This window comes from Salmo salar, chromosome ssa03 (genome assembly GCF_905237065.1).
Source record: "Salmo salar chromosome ssa03, Ssal_v3.1, whole genome shotgun sequence".
Classification (NCBI taxonomy): domain Eukaryota; kingdom Metazoa; phylum Chordata; class Actinopteri; order Salmoniformes; family Salmonidae; genus Salmo; species Salmo salar.
The window spans coordinates 62334933-62357045 of record NC_059444.1 but is presented as its reverse complement, the minus strand read 5'-3'; the positions used below and the strand labels follow the sequence as shown (position 1 = coordinate 62357045).

The following is a 22113-nucleotide window of genomic DNA, read 5'->3' as shown; positions in this document are numbered from 1 at the left end:
TTGTTGCATAAAGAGATAGAGATCGCAACATTATATCTGTCTCAATGGCGCTGCCCATACACATCAAACACATGGTTTCCATGTGGTTGATACCATTCCATTGACTCCATTCCAGACATTATTATGAGCCGTCGTCCCCTCAGCAGCCTCCACAGGTCTCTATACATCTTTATGCGACAATGGGACAGAATATGAGGAAGTGGATAGAATCTGGTTTCGTACAATTATCAGTAAAATGAACACATTTATTGAATATCAATTACTAGGTATAGCTTTGTAAGACTATAAATTAACAACCACCCAGCTTTGGAGTAGGTACAAGGTCTATTTCCCTGCTTTTGAGAGGAGCTGGCTTGTAGTTCCTGGAGAGTTCCAGCAATTGGGCTAAGCTAATGATATGCTACCTTCAGCTTCCTTAAAACTGCACTCAGAGACATAAAACTGGTATCCATGAGTTCGTCTGACTCTGGGTAAGTAGGAAAAATAGTTATCCAAATCCCAAAGTATCCTTTAAGGCACCTTCATAACCTCTATGTGCTAACAGTCAAGTGCAGACATTTCCCTTCAATTTTCTACAGATCTAAATGGCTCAAGGTTATTTTTGTCTTGATTTAAAGGAAAGTGTTAAATTAGAGAGCAATCTTCTTCGAGTGTGTCAGTCAACCCAGACATAAATTGAAACTCCATTTCAAATCCGATGGTAAGGCTTGTCAATTACAAGGAATTATAGAAAATTAAACCAACAGTTTATAAATGGGTATATTAAATATAACAATTGTGTTTTAGTACCCTCATTATGTAACAGAAAGCACAGTCCATTAATTTTAATACACTTTAGTCATATGTTTTGCTCCCAACAACTCAACCGAGCAGCAAATTGTGACAAAAAGTAATTATTACAGCTTAGACTGAACAGCTTTGAAATATTAACATTTCAAACTGCAATTTTTAAATGAAGAAAGAATGTAATTATTCTGAAAAGTTACAGCCCAACAGGACTTCATAAATGAATTCATGTCTTAATGAACAGTGATTATCAAGGCAAGCTAATGCTCATGCGGAATTTAGAGATTGTGGTTAATGGACACATCAAATCCTGATTAAACTTTCAGCACCGTTGGATCACCTTCAGAGGATTACCAAACCACAACAAGAAGTGTTTGTGTGTGAGTGTGTGTGTGACTGTGTGCGTGCATGTGTGTGTGTGTAACCTGTGCATTAATCCACTTTGAACCTGTCTTAGCTGCTGAGAAGTAAGTGCTCCCAGGGCACAGGGTCAGAGACCTTTTCCTCCACAGGCAAGAAAGGCCTTTCAACTAAGTTGATTGAGAATCTTCTTTTACCAACAACGTATTAGAAAACAGCATATCACTTTTGTAGACCTAAAGTCGTGGGAGTATTCGAGTAACCCTTGGATATTCAACAACATTGCTTCCAACTTCCCAAGAGACATTGTGCAAAAACATAAAAAAAGTTGTCGAGAAAATGAGTCAGGTATTTTTCAAAATCACCACCCCCTCCCTATTATCATGCGCCACTCAATCTATTTGATTTTTTTTCTCTCCACTGCTTCGTGAGCTGGGAATCACTTGGCCAGCAAAGCGTAGGCGGATGTCCCTTTTGTTTGTGCGCTGAGCGTCTGCGTGGGAGGCCTGCTGGGCTGGGCTCTCTCATGGAAGGGCCACAGAGAACCACACAATCCCAGGCTGCTGCTTCTGCTGCTTCTCACAGACAGATGCATACTGGTGGGCGCCCCGAAGGGAACTAACCGCCTGCAGACAGAGACAGACAGAACCACAGTCCATGCCAATATAGAGTGATGTAAAGAAGCTCTGGAAATGGATATAAATATGCATGTGGATCTTTCTAACTCAAGCTTTGCTTGCCTTTTGTCCCCTGACCCCAAGTAGTAGCTAACGATATACGCTTCAGGTCTGGTATTTGTCTACAACGTCTGTGGGAGTAGAAGAATTACATGAGATGTGAGAGAGTGCACATTAATGTTTCATCTTAAAAAAAACTTTGAATGAGTAGCCTGCACTGTGTCAGATAGATTCCTTAGCAGTGGGTGTTCGCAGTGCACGATGAGTCTAACAGTACTTGGACAGGACTTTATTGAAGAGAACATCAATGTGGACCGTGATTTATGGTAAGTAAAATCACAATATCACAACCAGGTGCATCATGGCGATGTAAAAGAACATGTTTGAGAGATCTTTGGTAAGTGTTCACAGTATCACATGTGAAGCATTCACTATACTGTATATCAATAATGACATTTCCTAGGCCTGAATAATTAATTCAGTTTCTTTAACTCTCTTGGGCATGAATGAGGTGCCAGTATGTGTGCAGACAGGTGAAAGGATTGTGGACCGCATAAACGACTGCACTGGCAGGGAGTCAGAAGGTCCCATGGTTTCACAGGCATCAGCCAAGCTAGCTAATTAATGACTTGCTTCTTTCTAGCCGTGTACCATGTTTAAATGCTGCCTGCTGCTTTCAGATTTCTATGATCTAAACCCCCAACATGTGAAGGCTTCGTCTTCCTTCTCGATTCTTGATCAGTATATGCAACAACATTATCCCTGCAACGACACAGTCAGGGGAATGATCTGAAACACTTCCTCGTACACTGCCTCAACTTTCTTGGGTACTGTATTTTACACTTGTCTTTGGAGATTTTACACCTTTACAAGGGTGTCAATTAATGTAAAGGAACCTGCACTAGCAAGCATTTCCCCCCTCAAATGTTACTGTTCACAAAACCCTCCTGCTAGCGAAACATTCCGTTTAACCCCTTCCTGCCAGAGACTCATATGTCTCTGTCAAATACAGCACAGCTCAAGCCTGGACAAGTCAAATATAGACCCTGTAAATCTCTGAACCATGCAGGACAGGAAATTCTCAGCTGAGTTATCAGGGGATGCGTGAAATTTAGCCGTAGCATATGGCATATTCTCCCCCCTTTGCTCCACGGCTAATGGAGAGAGGGAGCAAGAGGAAGGTAAAAATGACCAAGGCAGTGCGCCCAGGCACTTAGCTAATTTTAATTATGTATGGTCTACATCCGCTGTCAAAATAACCATTCTGCTTGTTCCTTATAAGTGTATCAATCTGAGGCTGGCACTATTTCCAGACATGGAGTACTGCCCCCACCGGGAGCCCCAGCTCCTGCTTCAAGCTGCAGCCCAGAGGAGCTTCAGACCCAGAGAGCAGAAAGCACAGACGTCAGGCCGTTTCGGACGGTTTTCCCCTCTCCATTTAAGCCACAAATAACCCTTGTTCATGGGGTAGAGGCAGCATGTCACAGCTGTTTGAAAAGCCATGTGTCTTTTGCAAGGCTTGTAGTGTAGGTGGTGTGTTTATCCCATGGCCAGGCCGAGGGAGCCACCATGGGGCCCCACTGTTCCTTACTGAGTGAAGTCTGACTGAGTTAGCCCACGCTCAGCTCTCCACTCCTGTCCTCTGAGCCGTCTACTCATGCTGTTCTGAAGCCTTCAAAAGCCTGTACTGTAAATTTACCAGGGAAAAAATTATTTGCACTAAATAATAGAGTGAGTTTCACCCCTGCTGATTCACTCAGGGTTGATGAATGATGATGAAAAAAACGGACACCTCCACTGTTTAATGCTTAGCATAGACATAAGCCATTTAAATAAATGTAAAGTATAATCCAGGAAGCTATTAAGGACAATGCACTGTAGAAGGCAAGTCTCTAGAACGCTTTTTTACTCTGCTGTATCTTCTATATCAATGATGGATTGTATTGTCTACATGTTAAACAGTAGGGATAAACCCTTCTTGGGTTTGCATTTTGCTTGACAGATTTTCCTTGAAACAGAACCATGTAGCATCTCTTGTGTTTTAGTAGGTGAATGGATGCTGGATATTCTCCTCAGTGAATAAATTCCTTGACTAACTTAATTTAGAAACTTTTATAAACTTATAGAGAGTGAAATGTGAGGTTAAATCTGAACAGAGACACTGTTGTTCAGAGTCTATCACTTCAGACAGCATATTTAAATGAATTCAAATGGAACTCCCACGAAATAAACTGCTTTGGCTCTGTGTCTGAACCCAGCCCCACTCATTGTAATACCTAGTGTTTATGTAAATCATTCCTTGCACCTCATCTAACTACCCCAGAGTTAGTTGGCTCATTTCAATTCTTTGGTCGGCATGGTAAAGGTTCCATTAGTTGCTGCATAAATCTTTTAGCCAGAGATTCCTATGTCTGTCTGTTTCTCGTTACTGTTTCATTGTGCACTTTGTAGACTACTTTGTAGTCTAGAACGTTCAATGAAGACACTTGAAATAACTCTGGTTGTCTCACTTTTTACTTGAAGCTTTTAGAGTACCTATGTTAGCCTGTCTGTGTCTCACACATCTATGTTTCCAGTTAATAATTCTTTAGAGGCCTCCCGAGTGGTGCAGTGGTCTAAGGCACTGCATCATAGTGCTAGATGCATCACTACAGACCCAGGTTCGTTCCCGAGCTGTTTCACAACCGGGTGTGATTCAGTCCCAAAGGGTGGCGCACAATTGGCCCAGCGTCATCCAGGTTAGGCGAGGGTTTGGCTGGGGGGAGCTTTACTTGGCACATCGCGCTCTAACAACTCCTTGTCCTCCCGCAGCAACTGGCCCAAGCCCCCCCTGCTTCTCTTTCACCCAAATTCAGACAACTGATGTTCTGATAGAGCTGCAAAATCTGGATCCCTAAAAATCAGGTCTGTTCAACCTCTCTTTCGTATTGTCTGAGATTCCTAAAGATTGGAAAGTAGCCGCGGTCATCCCCTCTTCAAAGGGGGAGACACTCTAGACCCAAACTGTTACAGATCTATATCCATCCTGCCCTGCCTTTTTAAAGTCTTCGAAAGCCAAGTGAACAAACAGGTCACCGACCAATTCGAATCCCACCGTACCTTCTCCACTATGCAATCTGGTTTCCGAGCTGGTCAAGGGTACACCTCAGCCACGCTCAAGGTCCTAAACGATATTGTAACCGCCATCGATAAAAGACAGTACTGTGCAGCCGTCTTCATCAACCTGGCCAAGGCTTTCGACTGTGTCAATCACCGTATTCTTATCGGCAGACTAAACAGCCTTGGTTTCTCTAATGACTGCCTCGCCTGGTTCACTAATTACTTCTCAGATAGAGTTCAGTGTGTCAAATCGGAGGGCCTGTTGTCCGGACCTCTGGCATTCTCTATGGGAGTGCCACAGGGTTCAATTCTCAGGCCGACTCTTTTCTCTTTATATATCAATGATGTCGCTCTTGCTGCGGATGATTCCCTGATCCACCTCTACGCAGATGACATCATTCTGTATACATCTGGCCCTTCTTTGGACACTGTGTTTACAAACCTCCAAACGAGCTTCAATGCTGTACAACACTCCTTCATTGGCCTCCAACTGCTAGTAAATGCTAGTAAAACGAAATGCATGCTCTTCAATCGATCGCTTCCCGCACCCTCCCGCCCGACTAGCATTACTACTCTGGACGGTTCTGACCTAGAATATGTCGACAACTATAAATACCTAGGTGTCTGGCTAGACGGTAAACTCTCCTTCCAGACTCATATTAAGCATCTCCAATCCAATATTCAATCTAGAATCGGCTTCTTATTTTGCAACAAAGCCTCCTTCACTCATGCTGCCAAACATACCCTCGTAAAACTGACTATCCTACCAATCCTTGACTTCGATGTCATTTACAAAATAGCCTCCAACACTCTACTCAGCAAATTGGATGTAGTCTATCACAGTGCCATCCGTTTTGTCACCAAAGCCCCACCACTGCGACCTGTATGTTCTCGTTGGCTGGTCCTCGCTACATATTCATCGCCAAACTCACTGGCTCCAGGTCATCTATAAGTCTTTGCTAGGTAAAGCCCCGGCTTATTTCAGCTCACTGGTCACCATAGCAACACCCACCCGTAGTCCTCACTCCAGCAGGTATATTTCATTGGTCATCCCCAAAGCCAACACTTCCTTTGGCTGCCTTTCCTTCCAGTTCTCTGCTGCCTATGACTGGAACGAATTGTAAAAATCACTGAAGTTGGAGACTTATATCTCCCTCACTAACTTTAAGCATCAGCTCTCAGAGCAGCTTACAGATCGCTGCAGCTGTACAGAGCCCATCTGTAAATAGCCCATCCAACCAACTACCTACCTCATCACATATTTGTTTTGGTTTTTCTGCTCTTTTGCACACCAGTATTTCTACTTGCACATCCTCATCTGCACATCTATCACTCCAGTGTTAATTGCTAAATTGTAATTACTTCGCCACGATGGCCAATTTATTGCCTTACCTCCTTACTTCATTTGCACACATTACAGTTTTTTCTATTGTGTTATTGACTGTATGTTTGTTTATCCTATGTGTAACTCTGTGTTGTTGTTTTTGTCACACTGCTTTGCTTTATCTTGGCCAGGTCGCAGTTGTAAATGAGAACTTGTTCTCAACTGGCCTACCTGGTTAAATAAATAAAAATACAACTTGCAGGCTGACCTCGGTTGTTAATTGAATGGCTGGCTTCCGGGTTAAGCGGGCGGGTGTTAAGAAGCGTGCTTTGGCAGATTATACTTCAGAGGATGCATGACTCGACCTTCACATCCCGAGCTCATTGGGGAGAGACAAGATCAAAATTGGGGAGAAAAAGGGGGTAAAATAAAAAACATTATTATTTAGAGTTGGGGGGGTGATAAGCTAACATAAGGAAATGTTTTAAGATGTTCATAGTATGGATCATTTAGCTATTTTATTTTGAATTTTAGGACCCCTTTAGGTATAAAAAAATATATACACTACTACACTACTACATTGTAGAATAATAGTGAAGACACCAAAACTATGAAATAACACATATGGAATACAGTAGTAACCAACAAAGTTTTAAACAAATCAAAATAGATTTTATATTTGAGATTTTTCTGATAGCCACCCTTTACCTTGATGACAGCTTGAACACGCTTGGCATTCTCTCAACCTGCTTCACCTGGAATGCTTTTCCAACAGGGATTTCCCACATATGCTGAGCACTTGTTGGCTGCTTTTCCTTAACTCAGCGGTCCGACTTATCCCAAACCATCTCAATTTTGTTGAGGTCGGGGGATTGTGGAGGCCAGGTCATCTGATGCAGCACTCCGTCATTCTAATTATTGGTCAAATAACCTTTACACAGCCTGGACGTGTGTTGGGTCATTGTCCTGTTGAATAACAAATGATAGTCCCACTAAGCCCAAACCAGATGGGATGGCGTATCGCTGCAGAATGCTGTGGTGGCCATACTGGTTAAGTGTGCCTTGAATCCTAAATAAATCACAGACAGTGTCGACAGCAAAGCACCACCACACCTTAACACCTCCTCCTCCTCCATGCTTTATGGTGGGAAATACACATGCAGAGATCATCCGTTCACCCACACCGCGTCTCACAAAGGCACAGCGGTTGGAACCAAAAATCTCAAATTTGGACTCCACACCAAAGGACAAATTTCAACCGGTCTAATGTCCATTGCTCGTGTTTCTTGGCCCAAGCAAGTCTCTTCTTCTTATTGGTGTCTTTTAGTAGTGGTTTCATTGCAGCAAATCGACCATTAAGGCCTGATTCACACAGTCTCCTCTGAACAGTTGATGTTGAGATGTGTATGTTACTTGAACTCTGTGACACATTAATTTGGGCTGCGATTTCTAAGGCTGGTAACTCTAATGAACTTATCCTCTGCAGCAGAGGTAACTCTGGAGCTTCCATTCCTGTGGCGGTCCTCATGAGAGCCAGTTTCATCATAGCGCTTGATGGTTTTTGCGACTGCACTTGAAGAAACTCTCAAAGTTCTTGAAATTTTCCGTATTGACTGACCTTCATTTTTTATTATTATTTTTACAAAAATATTTCACCTTTATTTCACCAGGTAGGCCAGTTGAGAACAAGTTCTCATTTACACCTGCAACCTGGCCAAGATAAAGCAAAGCAGTGCGACAAAAAGAGCAGCACAGAGTTACACATCAACAAACGTACAGTCAATAACACAAAAGAAAAGAAAAATAGAAAAATCTATGTACAGTTTGTGCAAATGCAGAAGAGTAAGGAGGTAGGCAATAAATAGGCCCTAGAGGCGAAAATAATGTCTTAAAGTAAAGTTGGACTGTCATTTCTCATTGCTTATTTGAGCTGTTCTTGCCATAATATGGACTTGGTCCAAACAGGGATATCTTCTGTATAACCCCCTACCTTGTCACAAGACAACTGATTGGCTGAAATGCATTAAGAAGGAAATAAATTCCACAAATAAACTTTTAACAAGGCTTTACCTGTTAATTGAAATGCATTCCAGGTGACTACCTTATGAAGCTGATTGAGAGAATGCCAAGAGTGTGCAAAGCTGTCATCAAGGCAAAGGGTGGCTACTTTGAAGAATCTCAAATATAAAATGTATTATGATTTAACACTTTTTTTGGCTTCTACATGATTCCATATGTGTTATTTCATAGTTTTTATGTCTTCACTATTATTATACAATGTAGAAAATAGTAAAAATAAAGCAAAACCCTTCAATGAGTAGGTGTGTCCAAACTTTTGACTGGTACTGTAAGTGAATTTGTCCCAATACTTTTAGTCCCCTAATGGGGGACTATGTACAAAAAGTGCTGTAATTTCTAAGCGGTTCACCCAATATGGTTGAAAATACACTTAAATTAAAGCTGACAGTGTGCACTTTAACCTCACAGTATCATATTGAGTGATGGGAATGCTCTGTAGTGGTTGTTACAGATATTGTGCACAAGGTTTCAGTGAATGTTAGGAGAACATTCCAAGGATATAATTCATGTTTTTTGTGAATTTCTTTTTATTTAAATATCCTTGGAACGGTCTCCTAACATTCACTAAAACGCTGTGCAAAACATATGTAACAACCACCACTGAACATTCCCCAAACGTTCTCATTAGGTTTCCAGGTAATTTACAGACAAAATGTGTTCTGAAAACACAACATCAGGCGAATGTTTTATACAAATATTGTATAATCATCAGCACAACTGGACAGTTTTTGTGTAAGGGGAACATTTGCCTCACCCTGATGAATGTTTTGGGAACTATCACATAATGATTTCCATTGTACTCGTTAGATGGTCTGGAATCTGCAATATTTTTTTCATGTTAGAGTACACATTAATTTTCTATTAAAAGCACTGTCAGTGTCAAACAAAGATATGCTTTGGTTATATGATTTCTTTATGTATCTGGATTAATAGCTTTATCTAGCTTTTTCTACACTTCCATTCGTATTTACATATTAACAAAGGCAAACATTGTTTTATGCTTATGAATACTGTCATACTAGGCCACTGCATAATCCATGTGATTTTCATAAGAAGAAGAAGGGAATGTCAGGACAGCAGAGTGATATGTTATCCTCACTGACTTTACTGAGCAATTATGATTTAGGTTTGGATCAGATGGATTACTTGTGTTGGTCCTTTAAGTGAAATACAAGTTTGAAAATGTCAATGGTTATGCCCCTTTGTATAGAAAGACCCTCCTTTAATCTGTTGCATTTTTATTTTTTTATCCAGTGAGATTTCCATTCCTAAAAAGAGGCCTTTTGGTCACAGGGCTCAAACCCTCTAATCCTCTAAACATGGATTTACTCAATCCAGTTTAGACAATACGCAATACTGTGGGGCAATGAAATCAAATATCACTCATTTAACATTTAGAAAAGGGCAAATATCATTTTTGGTTGCTCCCACTCTTTTACGACGAGACAATCCCATCCACTTCAAAACCTGAATCAATACATTCTCCACTGGGCTATACCAAAGGCGTCGTAGTACTTCATCTGTTACACCGGATTAATGCTTTAATGCGGAGACAATGACAACCATGTTACAGGGGGTGTTTAAACAAACATTTCAAACAACCTCCGAGTTCATGGGATCTCATTTACCTTGATGCAACACCATCAATAAGAGAGCTGCTGCAGTAGGCGTCTGTCCCAGCGCCCAGATGTTAAGATGGATCTGGAGCATTCAGTGTCAGCAGATGCTCCACTATATATTTTTATTTTATTTCACCTTTATTTAACCAGGTAAGCCAGTTGAGAACAAGTTCTCATTTACAACTGTGACCTGGCCAAGATAAAGCAAAGCAGTGCGACAAAAACAACAACACAGAGTTACACATAAACAAACATACACAACATAACACAAAATAAAATAAAAATAGAAAAATCTATGTAGAGTGTGTGCAAATGTAGAAGAGTAAGGAGGCAGGCAATAAATAGGCCCTAGAGGCAAAAATAATTTACAATTAGCATTAATACTGGAGTGATAGATGTGCAGATGATGATGTGCAAGTAGAGATACTGGGGTGCAAAAGAGCAACAGGGTAAGTAATAATATGGGGATGAGGTAGTCGGGTGTGCTATTTACAGATTGGCTGTGTACAGGTACAGTGATCGGTAAGGTGCTCAGACAGCTGATGCTTAAAAGTAGAGAGGGAGATATAAGACTCCAGCTTCAGAGATGTTTACAATTCGTTCCCGCTCAGCCCAGTCAAAACTGTTCGCTGCTCTGGCACCCCAATGGTGGAACAAGCTCCCTCACGACGCCAGGACAGCGGAGTCAATCACCACCTTCCGGAGACACCTGAAACCCCACCTCTTCAAGGAATACCTGGGATAGGATAAAGTTATCCTTCTAACCCCCCCTTAAAAGATTTAGATGCACTATTGTAAGTGGTTGTTCCACTGGATATTATAAGGTGAATGCACCAATTTGTAAGTCGCTCTGGATAAGAGCGTCTGCTAAATGACTTAAATGTAAATGTTCCAGTCATTGGCAGCAGAGAACTGGAAGGAAAGGCGGCCAAAGGAAGTGTTGGCTTTGGGGATGACCAGTGCAATATACCTGCTGGAGTGCGTGCTGCGGGTGGGTGTTGCTATGGTGACCAGTGAGCTGAGATAAGGTGGGGCTTTACCTAGTAAAGAATTATAGATTACTTGGAGCCAGTGGGTTTGGCGACGGCTATGTAGTGAGGGCCAGCCAACGAGAGCATACAGGTCGCAGTGGTGGGTAGTATATGGGGCTTTGGTGATAAAACGGATGGCACTGTGATAGACTACATCCAGTTTGCTGAGTAGAGTGTTGGGGGCTATTTTGTAAATGACATCGCCGAAGTCAAGTATCGGTAGGATAGTCAGTTTTACGAGGGTATGTTTGGCGGCATGAGTGAAAGAGGCTTTTTTGTGAAATAGAAAGCCGATTCTAGATTTAATTTTGGATTGGAGATGCTTAATGTGAGTCTGGAAGGAGAGTTTACAGTCTAACCAGATACCTAGGTATTTCTAGTTGTCCACATATTCTAAGTCAGAACTGTCCAGAGTAATGATGCTAGTCGGGCGGGAGGGTGCTGGCAGCAATCGGTTGAAGAGCATGCACTTAGTTTTACTAGCATTTAAAAGCAGTTCGAGGCCAATGAAGGAGTGTTGTATGGCGTTGAAGCTCGTTTGGAGGTTTGTTAGCACAGTGTCCAAAGAAGGGCCAGATGTATACAGAATGGTGTCGTCTGCGTAGAGGTGGATCAGAGAATCACCAGCAGCAAGAGCGACATCATCGATATATACAGAGAAAAGAGTCGGCCCGAGAATTGAACTCTGTGACACCCCCATAGAGACTGCCAGAGGTCCGGACAACAGGCCCTCCGATTTGACACACTGAACTCTATCTGAGAAGTAGTTGGTGAACCAGGCGAGGCAGTCATTTGAGAAACCAAGGCTATTGAGTCTGCCGATAAGAATGCGGTGATTGACAGTCGAAAGCCTTGGCCAGGTTGATGAAGACGGCTGCACAGTACTGTCTTTTATCAATGTGGTTATGATATCATTTAGTACCTTGAGCGTGACTGAGGTGCACCCATTACCAGCTCGGAAACCAGAATGCATAGTGGAGAAGGTACGGTGTGATTCGTAATGGTCCGTGTTCTATTTATTAACTTGGCTTTTGAAGATTTTAGAAAGGCAGGGCAGGATGGATATAGGTCTATAACAGTTTGGGTCTAGAGTGTCTCCCCCTTTGAAGAGGGGGATGATCGCGGCAGCTTTCCAATCTTTGGGGATCTCAGACGATACAAAAGAGAGGTTGAATAGGCTAGTAATAGGGCTTGCAACATTTTCGGCTGATAATTTTAGAAAGAGAGGATCCAGATTGTCTAGCTTAGCTGATTTGTAGGGATCCAGATTTTGCAGTTCTTTCAGAACATCAGCTGTCTGGATATGGTGAAGGCGAAGCCGGGGGGGGGGAGCCAGGTGGAAAGCATGGCCAGCCGTGAACAAATGCTTATTGAGATTATCGATTATCGTAGATTTATTGGTGGTGACAGTGTTTCCTATCCTCAGTGCAGTGGGCAGCTGGGAGGAGGTGCTCTTATTCTCCATGGACTTTACAGTGTCCCAAAACATTTTGGAATTAGTGCTACAGGAAGCAAATTTCTGTTTGAAAAAGCTAGCCTTAGCTTTCCTAACTGACTGAGTATATTGGTTCCTGACTTCCCTGAAAAGTTGCATATCGTGGATGTTTTTGTGCTGGTCAAGGGCAGTCAAGTCTGGGGTGAACCAAGGGCTATATCTGTTCTAAGACCCAGTACGCACACAGGCAATGAAGCAGTGATCGCTCAGATCCTGGTTGAAGGCAGCAGTGGTGTATTTAGAGGGCAGGTTGGTCAGGATGATAACAGCCGGGGTGTTAACCATGTCCCAGTTTAGGTTACCTAACAGTACGAACTCTGAAGATAGATGGGGGGGCGATCAATTCACATATGGTGTCCAGGGCACGACTGGGGGCTGAGGGGGGTCTATAACAAGTGGCAACGGTGAGAGACTTGTTTCTGGGAAGATGGATTTTTACAAGTAGAAGCTTGAATTGTTTGGGCACAGACCTAGATAGTATGACAGAACTTTGGTAGTTCTATCTTGTCGGAAAATGTTATAGTTAGGGATGGAAATTTCAGGATTTTTGGTGGCCTTCCTAAGCCAGGATTCAGACACGGCTAGGATATCCGGGTTGGCGGAGTGTGCTAAAGCAGTGAATAAAACAAACTTAGGGAGGAGGCTTCTAATGTTAACATGCATGAAACCAATGCATTTGCGGTTATAGAAGTCAACAAAGGAGAGCACCTGGGGAATGGGAGAAATGCTGGGGACTGCAGGGCCTGGGTTAACCTCTACATCACCAGAGGAACAAAGGAGGAGTAGGGTAGGAGTATGGCTAAAGGCTAAAAGAACTGGTCGTCTAGTGCGTTCGGAACAGAGAGTAAAAGGAGCAGGTTTCTGGGCGCGGAAGAATAGATTCAAGGCATAGTGAACAGACAAGGGTATGGTAGGATGTGAGTACAGTGGAGGTAAGCCTAGGCATTGAGTGACGATGAGAGAGGTTTTGTCTCTAGAGGCACCATTTAAGCCAGGTGCGGTCACCACATGTGTGGGGGGTGGAACATAAGGGCTAGAAGGCATATTGAGCAGGGCTGGAGGATCTACAGTGAAATAAGACAAGAATTACTACCAAAACAGAAATAGACAAGGCATATTGACATTAGGGAGAGGCATGTGTAGCCGAGTGATCATAGGGTCCAGTGAGTAACTAGGTGAGCTGGAGGCATGGCGATTCAGACAGCTAGCAGGCCGGGGCTAGCAGCAGGCTAGCAGATGGGCCTCAGGGGGACGTCGCAACAGGAGAGTCTGTTGAAACCCCCTTTGACGATTACGTCGGCAGACCAGTCGTGATGGATCGGCGGGGCTCCGTCTCGGCAGCAAAGGGTCCAGGCCAATTGGCAGGAGAGGTATTGAAGTCCAGGAATTATCTGATGGATACCAACTGCGACTCACCATGTCCTGCCCTGAATTATAACTAGCCCTGTCGTCTCTTCTCCTCAGCCCCAAACAGGCTTAGCCAGTAAATGGAGGATTTGAATAAATAACACCCGACATTCCCACCTTGGCCTGCTTCGCCTTCTTTCCCCCAAACTCCATTTACTGACATTAAAATATTCTCTTTCGCATTGAAAGCTACTTAAAATATTTAATGTTGGTTTTACATGCTTAATAAGCAGTTATTCCTAGAACCTGTACTGTATTCCCCAATGCACATTGGTGTCAATGTCCTGAACTGTAGGTTTTGATGGACTGTGCAGAGATAACAAACAGAATTGGGTATGTGGTTTGTGGTTTGTGTATTAATTTTCTATTGGGGGGCAGAAGTCATCCCAGGTTCAACCTAGGCAGGGTACAACCTAAATTAATTATTTCTGCCTGCTGAAACAGAATAAATTATTTTTAATGGAAGCCAAGGGAGGATAGAGGAATAACCCAAATGTCTCAGAGAGAGAGAGCTGTAGCCCCTGATGCCTGACTGAGGAGTGGGGCGTGTGCAGCTGCTGCACCAGGCCCAAAGACATCCAGGCAGCTAGGCAGCACTACAACAGCCAGGGCCAGGGAAACCCAGCCCAGCCCAGCAGCAGGCTTCCCCCAGTATCATAAAGATATTAGTGAGAGTGACACAGTGCTCCTGCCAACCCCAGTGCTGCAGAAGCAGAACCATGCTGCCCGGCCGTCCGCCTGCCTATGTCCAGAGCCTGAGTGCTGCAATGAGACAGGGGCAATGCAGCGTCCTGCGCCAGCTCCTCACAAGCCCACTCCCTCACTCTGACAGACAAGCATCTGCAGCCTGGCCAGCCGGCCGCACCGGTCATCCCCCATCCAGCCTACGTCACCATAGAGGACATCAGTCTGCACTCTCTATAAATCAAATGTAAGAGCTCTCATGGGAATCAACGGCTGACAATATCCAGCTTCAGGAGTTGAACGACCTGTGGTTGTTATAGCATGGCCCAAGTAGTACTGGACAGTCTTTATATCATTTTCAATAAATGTATGTTTGTATTTTGGAAAGCTATACCAGCTTATCTTTCTGACAAGTTGACAAACACAAAATTAAGGGAAAATATGATGTAATTGATTTATAAAAAATATATACTTACTACAAAACAGTGTCCCTTTAAGTATTTAGTAAAATAATGTACCTCAGTATGAATAAGCACCATGTTTGCATACAAATGAACCATGCCTATCAACATTATCTTGAAGTTCCACCATAGAACAAATATGGTGATAACATTTTTCTGCATGAACATGTTGTGAGGCCAGGTTAAATATGTAGGCCCTATAATATATATGGCTGATCTATACTATATTTAGAGGTGCAATGGCACACTTCAACAAAAGGATTTACAATTACCCTCCAGACTGTGTTGAACTCCACCATTTATAGCCTTGCGGTGACAAACAATCTTATTATGAGATTTATCTTCACCCTAACTGGGCTTGAGGATCAACATGCTTCTTCTCCTTCTCCTGCGCTTCCCAACTGAAATAATAACCCGCCGATTATGGTTAAAACGTGGTGTCAGCCCCGATATGATTGAAAAAAGAGCCCTGTCGCGGCATAATGGAAACTCCCGACTCCGGTTCGGGAATACATAAAGGCAAGGAGTGAAAGAGATTTCGATCAGGGCTCTCTGGCTTGAATTAATCACTCACTGTTTAATGGATCTTTGAGGCTTGTGCTTGACGCAGTGAGGAGCTGCATTTCTTGTATTCCCGAGACCAACAGAACCCTGGATTTTTCATCAGAAATCTGCTGCCTCCTTGAAAATGTCTTGGGGTTCATGGTGACATAGGGTTCCAGTTTTTTATCAGGAAAGGCTAGAGGGATTCTGCTCCGCTGTTGTAAGCAGGTAAGCGCTTAAATGTTTCTGGTTAGTGGAGGAATGCTGTACTTTAATACGCTTCAATGCCGCAGCAAACACAATACGACTTAATTCTCTAACATATTCAATGTACACGTTTTAGTCGTGTCTTTAAATATCGGCACAGTACATGAAAGTCAACGATGTAAAAGTGATTGCATGTTATTAGCAAGAATAGTTTTCACACATGAGCCATATTCCAATGGCTATGTGTGTTAGCAACACATTGTAGCATATCACTTATCCTTGAGTTAGCTGTAGAAAATGTAGAACTGGTTTGAAGTTGCATATGCATGCATAAAACTTAAACAAATTTTGCACATGCCTTTATGGTGACACGCACAGTTTAAGTTGTTTGGAATGTGTTTGTTTTGTCCGTGAACGATCACATCTAGGCATTTAAACTGTATCACGTTAAAAATAATATTCACGTAGAGTGGTTTCTAAGTTATTTGATATAGCTAGGTTTATAATAATATGTCCCGTATAGAGAAATACACAACCATGTTGACTAAATAGAAAATCAGCGTTTCCATCCCCCAAACATCTTGATCTTATCCAATTTCATGTTCATTGTATGTCATATGCAATTGTAATGCAAAAGTGAAAGAAAGGGACGCCAACATAGAAGTAGCCACTATTGCCTGTAATGGATTTCAGCACCATGGACAGCGAACGGACACTCTTTACCGCTAGAGTTCGCCTTGAACCATAGAAGATATTTCTCTCATGGCTTCGCTTCATGGATTTTCTGAGAATTATATGACAACTGTGTTACTTTCCTATTTAATTAAATTATGAAAAATGTGCTTAATGTACACTGGTGCGCAGATCCTTGCTGACGTCAAGGCGACACCTTATCGGATAATTTCTCAGAGGTTTTAAACGTTCAGAATTTGAGTTTGCATGCAGGATGGTAGGTTACAGAATAAGCAACATACTGTATGACATCCAGAGTACAGCCCGATGTGCTAGGCGCGCCAGGTCCGTGAGGACACGAGGAACTGACCCAGTCAACAGGGCTAATCTGTACCGGTGAGTCTACATGACATACCCTACAGTACACAGAAATACTTAGCCTACTGTAACATATTGCTGCACCATGTGCCGTTAAATATCGCAGGTATAATTAATCCGTGACTATGTAGACTCTTGGTCGCATGCCTTTGAGCATGGTAATACATTTTGTAATTCATGTGAAATAAGGGTTTGTGACGTGTATAAACAGGCAGGCTAAGTTAGGGTTTGGATTTATCCCCATAAAAGTAACATCCGATGATTGAATTATCTCAGAGATTTTGGAATGCAGTTGATTTTATTCAATGACAAATATTTGTTTATATCCTGTGATTCATATCCTATGCCACAAATTCATATGGTTGAAGTCAGACCTACACAAACAACAATATGACCCTCTATGGATATAGGCAGAGCTAGTGCATGGGACAGGGGGTGCAGCCTACATCTACTTGGTTGAATATAAGGCGTATTTGCTATTCATCTTGTATGCAAATGTATATTGTATAGCCTAGGTGTTTGAAAATATTGTTAACAAATCTTGTTGCAATATCTGTCTATCCGTGTTTTTTTGTGCCAATCTCCTTCTTTTTTTTTACCAATATGCAAATATTGTATATTGTATTATTTTTGTGGATCAATTGCACCACTTTGATGAATGTGTGACATTGATAATGAAATTCTAAATTGATTCACGATATTGAGTAGGCCTTATTTGCATGAGGGCTGAGAAAGTGGTGGTTCGCTTACAAAGGTTGCCATGACAAGAGCCTAATGCTCAGCTGACACTCAGCCAAACATATTACGACAACAGCTTGAGCTGTTGCGTATAGTGGTGCGTAAACCCTCGGCTTACACAGTTGACAAGTAAAATAAAAGGTATACTCATCTATTACGCGCGCACCTGGCACTTGGCACAAGTGCTATATCAATATGTTGAACGAAACATGTATGCTTAAAGACAGTTGGCTACGAAGACAATAATTAAAACAAATCTATGTTTTTTTCTTCCTCTTGTTTACCCCTCATTTTCATGACACCATTTACTTTCCACGTCTTTGTAAATGGTGGTGGGATGAGCAACCTAACTTGATATTTGCAACTAAGCCGGGAGAGTTTTGACGATTTTAAAACATCCTCACACAGTTTCATAGCTGCTGTCGCTGGAGCTTTGCCTCACATTAGCATCCCGCATCTCCCCTTTCCTGTCCCCGTCTTTCTTATCTTGATTATGCAGCTTGAAGATTGAGTCAGCTATTTTGTATGCACGTTGCCTTAGCTTGGTTATTTGTGGTAGAGAGTTAGATCGTGCTGCGGATACTGAAAAGAATTACAGCTTCTCATGACGGTAAGGAGTGGAGGAGACGAAGCTGTCCTGTTCGATATTGCCATTAGAAAAAGACATACAGTACCTTCAAAAGTATTCACACCCATTGACGTTTTCCACATTTAGTTGTGTTACAGCCTGAATTAAAAATGGATTACATTTTGATTTTGTGTCACAGGTCTACACACAATAACGCATAATGTCAAAGTGGAATTAGGTTTTTTGAAATGTTTACAAACTAATACAAATGAAAAGCTTGTGTCAATAAGTATTCAACCCTTTTGTTATGGCAAAGCTTAACAAGTCACATAATAAGTTGCATGGACTCACTCTGTGTGCAATAATAGTGTTTAACATGATTTTGTACCTGAATCTGTGTTTGTGAATTTCAAACACAGATATAACCACAAAGACCAGGGAGGTTTTCCAATGCTTTGCAAAGAAGGCAACTATTGGTTGAAAAAAGCAGACATTGAATATCCCTTTGATCATGATGAAAGTATTAATTACACGTTGGATGGTGTATCAATACACCCTGTCACTACAAAGATACAGGCATCCTTCCTAACTCAGTTGCTGGATAGGAAGGAAACCGCTCAGGGATTTCACCATGAGGCCAATGGTGATTTTAAAACAGTTACAGAGTTTAATGGCTGTCATAGGACAAACTGAGGATGGATCAACAACAATGTAGTTAGTCCACAACACTAAGCTAAATGACAGAGTTAAAAGAAGGAAGCCTGTACAGAATAAAATACTCCAAAACATGCATTGTGTTTGCAACAAGGCACTCAAGTAAAACTGCAACAAAATGTGGCAAACAAATTCACTTTTTGTCCTGAATACAAAGCGTTATGTTTGGGGCAAAACTAACAAAATAAATTCACTGAGTACCACTCTTCATATTTTCAAGCATGGTGGTGACTGCATCGTGTTATGGGTATGCTTGTGATCGCCAAGGACTAAGGAATTTTTTAGGATAAAAATAAACAGAATACAGCTATAAGCACAGGCAAAATCCTAGAGGAAAATCTGGTTCAGTCTGCTTTCCAACAGACACTGTGAGACAAATTTACCTTTCAGCAGGACAATAACCTAAAATACCAGGCCAAATCTACACTGGAGTTGCTTACCAACATGACATTGAATATTCCTGAGTGGCCTAGTTACAGTTTTGACTTAAATCGGCATTCAAATCTATGGCAAGACTTGAAAATGTCTGTCTAGCAATGATCAACAATCAACTTGACAGCGCTTGAAGAATATTAAAATTAATAATGGGCAAATATTTTACAATCCAGGTGTGCAACGCACTTAGAGACTTACCCAAAAAGACTTACAGCTGTAATCACCACCAAAGGTGTTTCTACAAAGTATTGACTTAGGGGTGTGAATACTTATGTATTCAGGCTGGAACACAACAAAATGTGAAATAATTTAGGGGTATGAATACATTCTGAAGCCATTGTAAGTAGTGATGCTTATGAGGATGATGATGAGGATGATGATGAGTCTACTGGTGGTGATAGGTTGTCAATTTAGTCGTAGAACCAAAGTAAACTCATGCATTACTTTGTGAGGACATAGTACCTTTAATCTGGCATGGTAACTGGTGATTTCCTGGACAAGGCAACAAAGCATTATTCTCTTGTTGAAAAAAAGTGATATAAAGTACTACACAATAAGGAATCATACTGAAGATAAAAGAAAACATGACTGTCTTGTAGAAGGAATCCATGCTTTGTTTCAGAATTGATTGCAGTAGATGCGCTGCATGTTGTAGAGAAGTTACCTAAGCATGACATACTGACGTGCTCAAACCCAGATGCTCTGGGTATATGGTTAACAATGTGTAAAGTGTAATCAAAGAGACCAGTCATGCTTTGTAGACAGAGCTAAGAAACATATGGTACAACAGCATGCCAAAATCTGCAGTTACAATACCACAATACTGCAGCGGCCCCAGCATCAGTACGACATCAGTATCCTCCTCAATAGGGCCTCTTAGTGGAATGTCTTAAGCTTCTACACACTCTACGCAGACGCAAGATTCAGTATTGCAATGCCGTTTTTCATCACAAAAGGGGAAGCTCCTTGTAATACCTGAAAATTGAGAGTGAGACATGCCTTATTTGACATGGAGAGGTGGGAAGCTAAAAAGGCTAGCTAGCTTGCTATGTTTTTAGCCAGGCTAAAGTCAGCTAGCCAACTACTACAAGCAAGGGAAGGCGACTCTTTCTTGCTTTCACAAAATGAAAAGACAAAAATAAAAAACTTTGCTATCGCTCCCTTGTGAATGTGAGTGGGAACGGCAAGGATTTCATGTTACCAAAAGGTTTTCGCTACTCCAAATATCCCACTCCACCCACGTGTATGCACGTAGACCAACGGAGTGAAGCGTGTAGTAACCTTTAGGTGTTGGATTGGCAGCTGCGAGGTCATGGAGTCCCATTTGGTCTAACCCAGAAGTGGGTTGGTGCTGCTGTGAGAGCATCAGTACGGGGTCTTGGCCTGAGGGACCATCACACAGAGAAGCATAGGACCTGCAGCGATCACAGCCTCAATACAACACCAACGATCTTGTCAAGAGGTTAAGACCTGTTGGTATTATAGTTTATAGTACTGATGACTTTGAGTCCAGTTATGGCTACAATACGATGTCATGAATAGCTGTTTGCATTGAGTATTGACTAGTATGTGGACAAACCAAGAGGTTTTGAGTGAGACCAGCATAGCCCAAGTCAGCCTCGTCACCAAGAGGTGTCTTGGTAAATTATGCAGTAACACCAGCTGGAATCTATAGGAATCAGATTCGTTTTTTCCATATTAATGCAGTGGGCATAATACGTTATTCGCTTTACTTTGCATATTTCATCTCACCTCATACGGATGAGGAATAGGATTAGGCCTGCTATGGAAAATAGATATCTGAGAAGCTATCATGTGAAACATGTTACGTGGCAGGATTATGAGAAAAGTTGGTGTAATTGTGAAATAATCATCTTTAAAATTCAGACAAGATAATTAAATGGCACATGTGAGGGAAGTGTCTGTGGTGCTAATAAGATATCAGCTCGAAGTAGCATATGTGCTGCAATTCCTCCCTCTCCTTTGGGATAACAAGCATCCCACTGGGCACACTATGTCATTTCAACGTGGGTAATTGGGTCATATTTGGTTGAGACGTTGATCAATGAAATTGCAACCTATATTCACCCGTTCAAAAAGACAGCCAAAAGTTAGTTGAATGTCCAATGTGTTATCACTATTCTTTCAACCATCTAAAGCACAACCAAATTCAAATGGAACACAATGTCGGATTTGTGGTTTAGTTGTCACCCAAATGTCTATCCCTGTGCTTTCAACTATTATTTAAACCAATCATTACATTTGAAATCAACCAGAGCTTGAAACCCTAGGCCTATTGTATTGTCTATTTCTGGTTGAATTCTGGGTTGAAATGAAACAATTGCTGTTGATGACTTTGCAAATGCTATATAGGCCTAAATAGCATCATTGATGATATACTGTAAGTGATAAAGTGTCGTCACGTTTCATTTGCTCTGTTAAAACCTACCCTATGGAATGACTTTGACAGCAACAGTGAGTCTATTCAGTTTGAAATGTTAGAGCTCTCAACAATTATTCTCAAAATAGCACATTGACAATGGTCAGTGACACATATCTTAGCTAAACAGGGCTGGGCTTGGTTAAAAACCTGGATGGGAGACCAAAGAGTCGCTGTAGATATATCAATTCTCTTGTAGGAGTTATTTTTTTCCTGATAGTGGATATAATGCTGAAGATCTGACGTTGTTTTAAAGGTGAACATGACATGTGTTTTAAAGGTAAACATTAAATATATTTTATCAAAGGTTTGTCTATGCTGAAATGCTGGTTACCATGATGACATAATCACCCTCAAAACAACCGCTTTGATGACTTTTTCAAATCCAATGTATTT

General features: G+C 41.8%; 1 protein-coding gene across 1 annotated transcript in view; it reads left to right on the top strand.

Moving 5' to 3' along the window:
- Positions 1-15374: 15374 nt before the first annotated feature.
- The window catches only part of LOC106596435 (protein ELFN1-like), an 83259-nt gene continuing 76520 nt past the window's right edge, over positions 15375-22113 (top strand). Inside the window, exon 1 of the mRNA XM_045715048.1 lies at positions 15375-15793. The gene's annotated coding sequence lies outside the window, so the exon portion shown is untranslated. The remainder of the gene's footprint in view (positions 15794-22113) is intronic.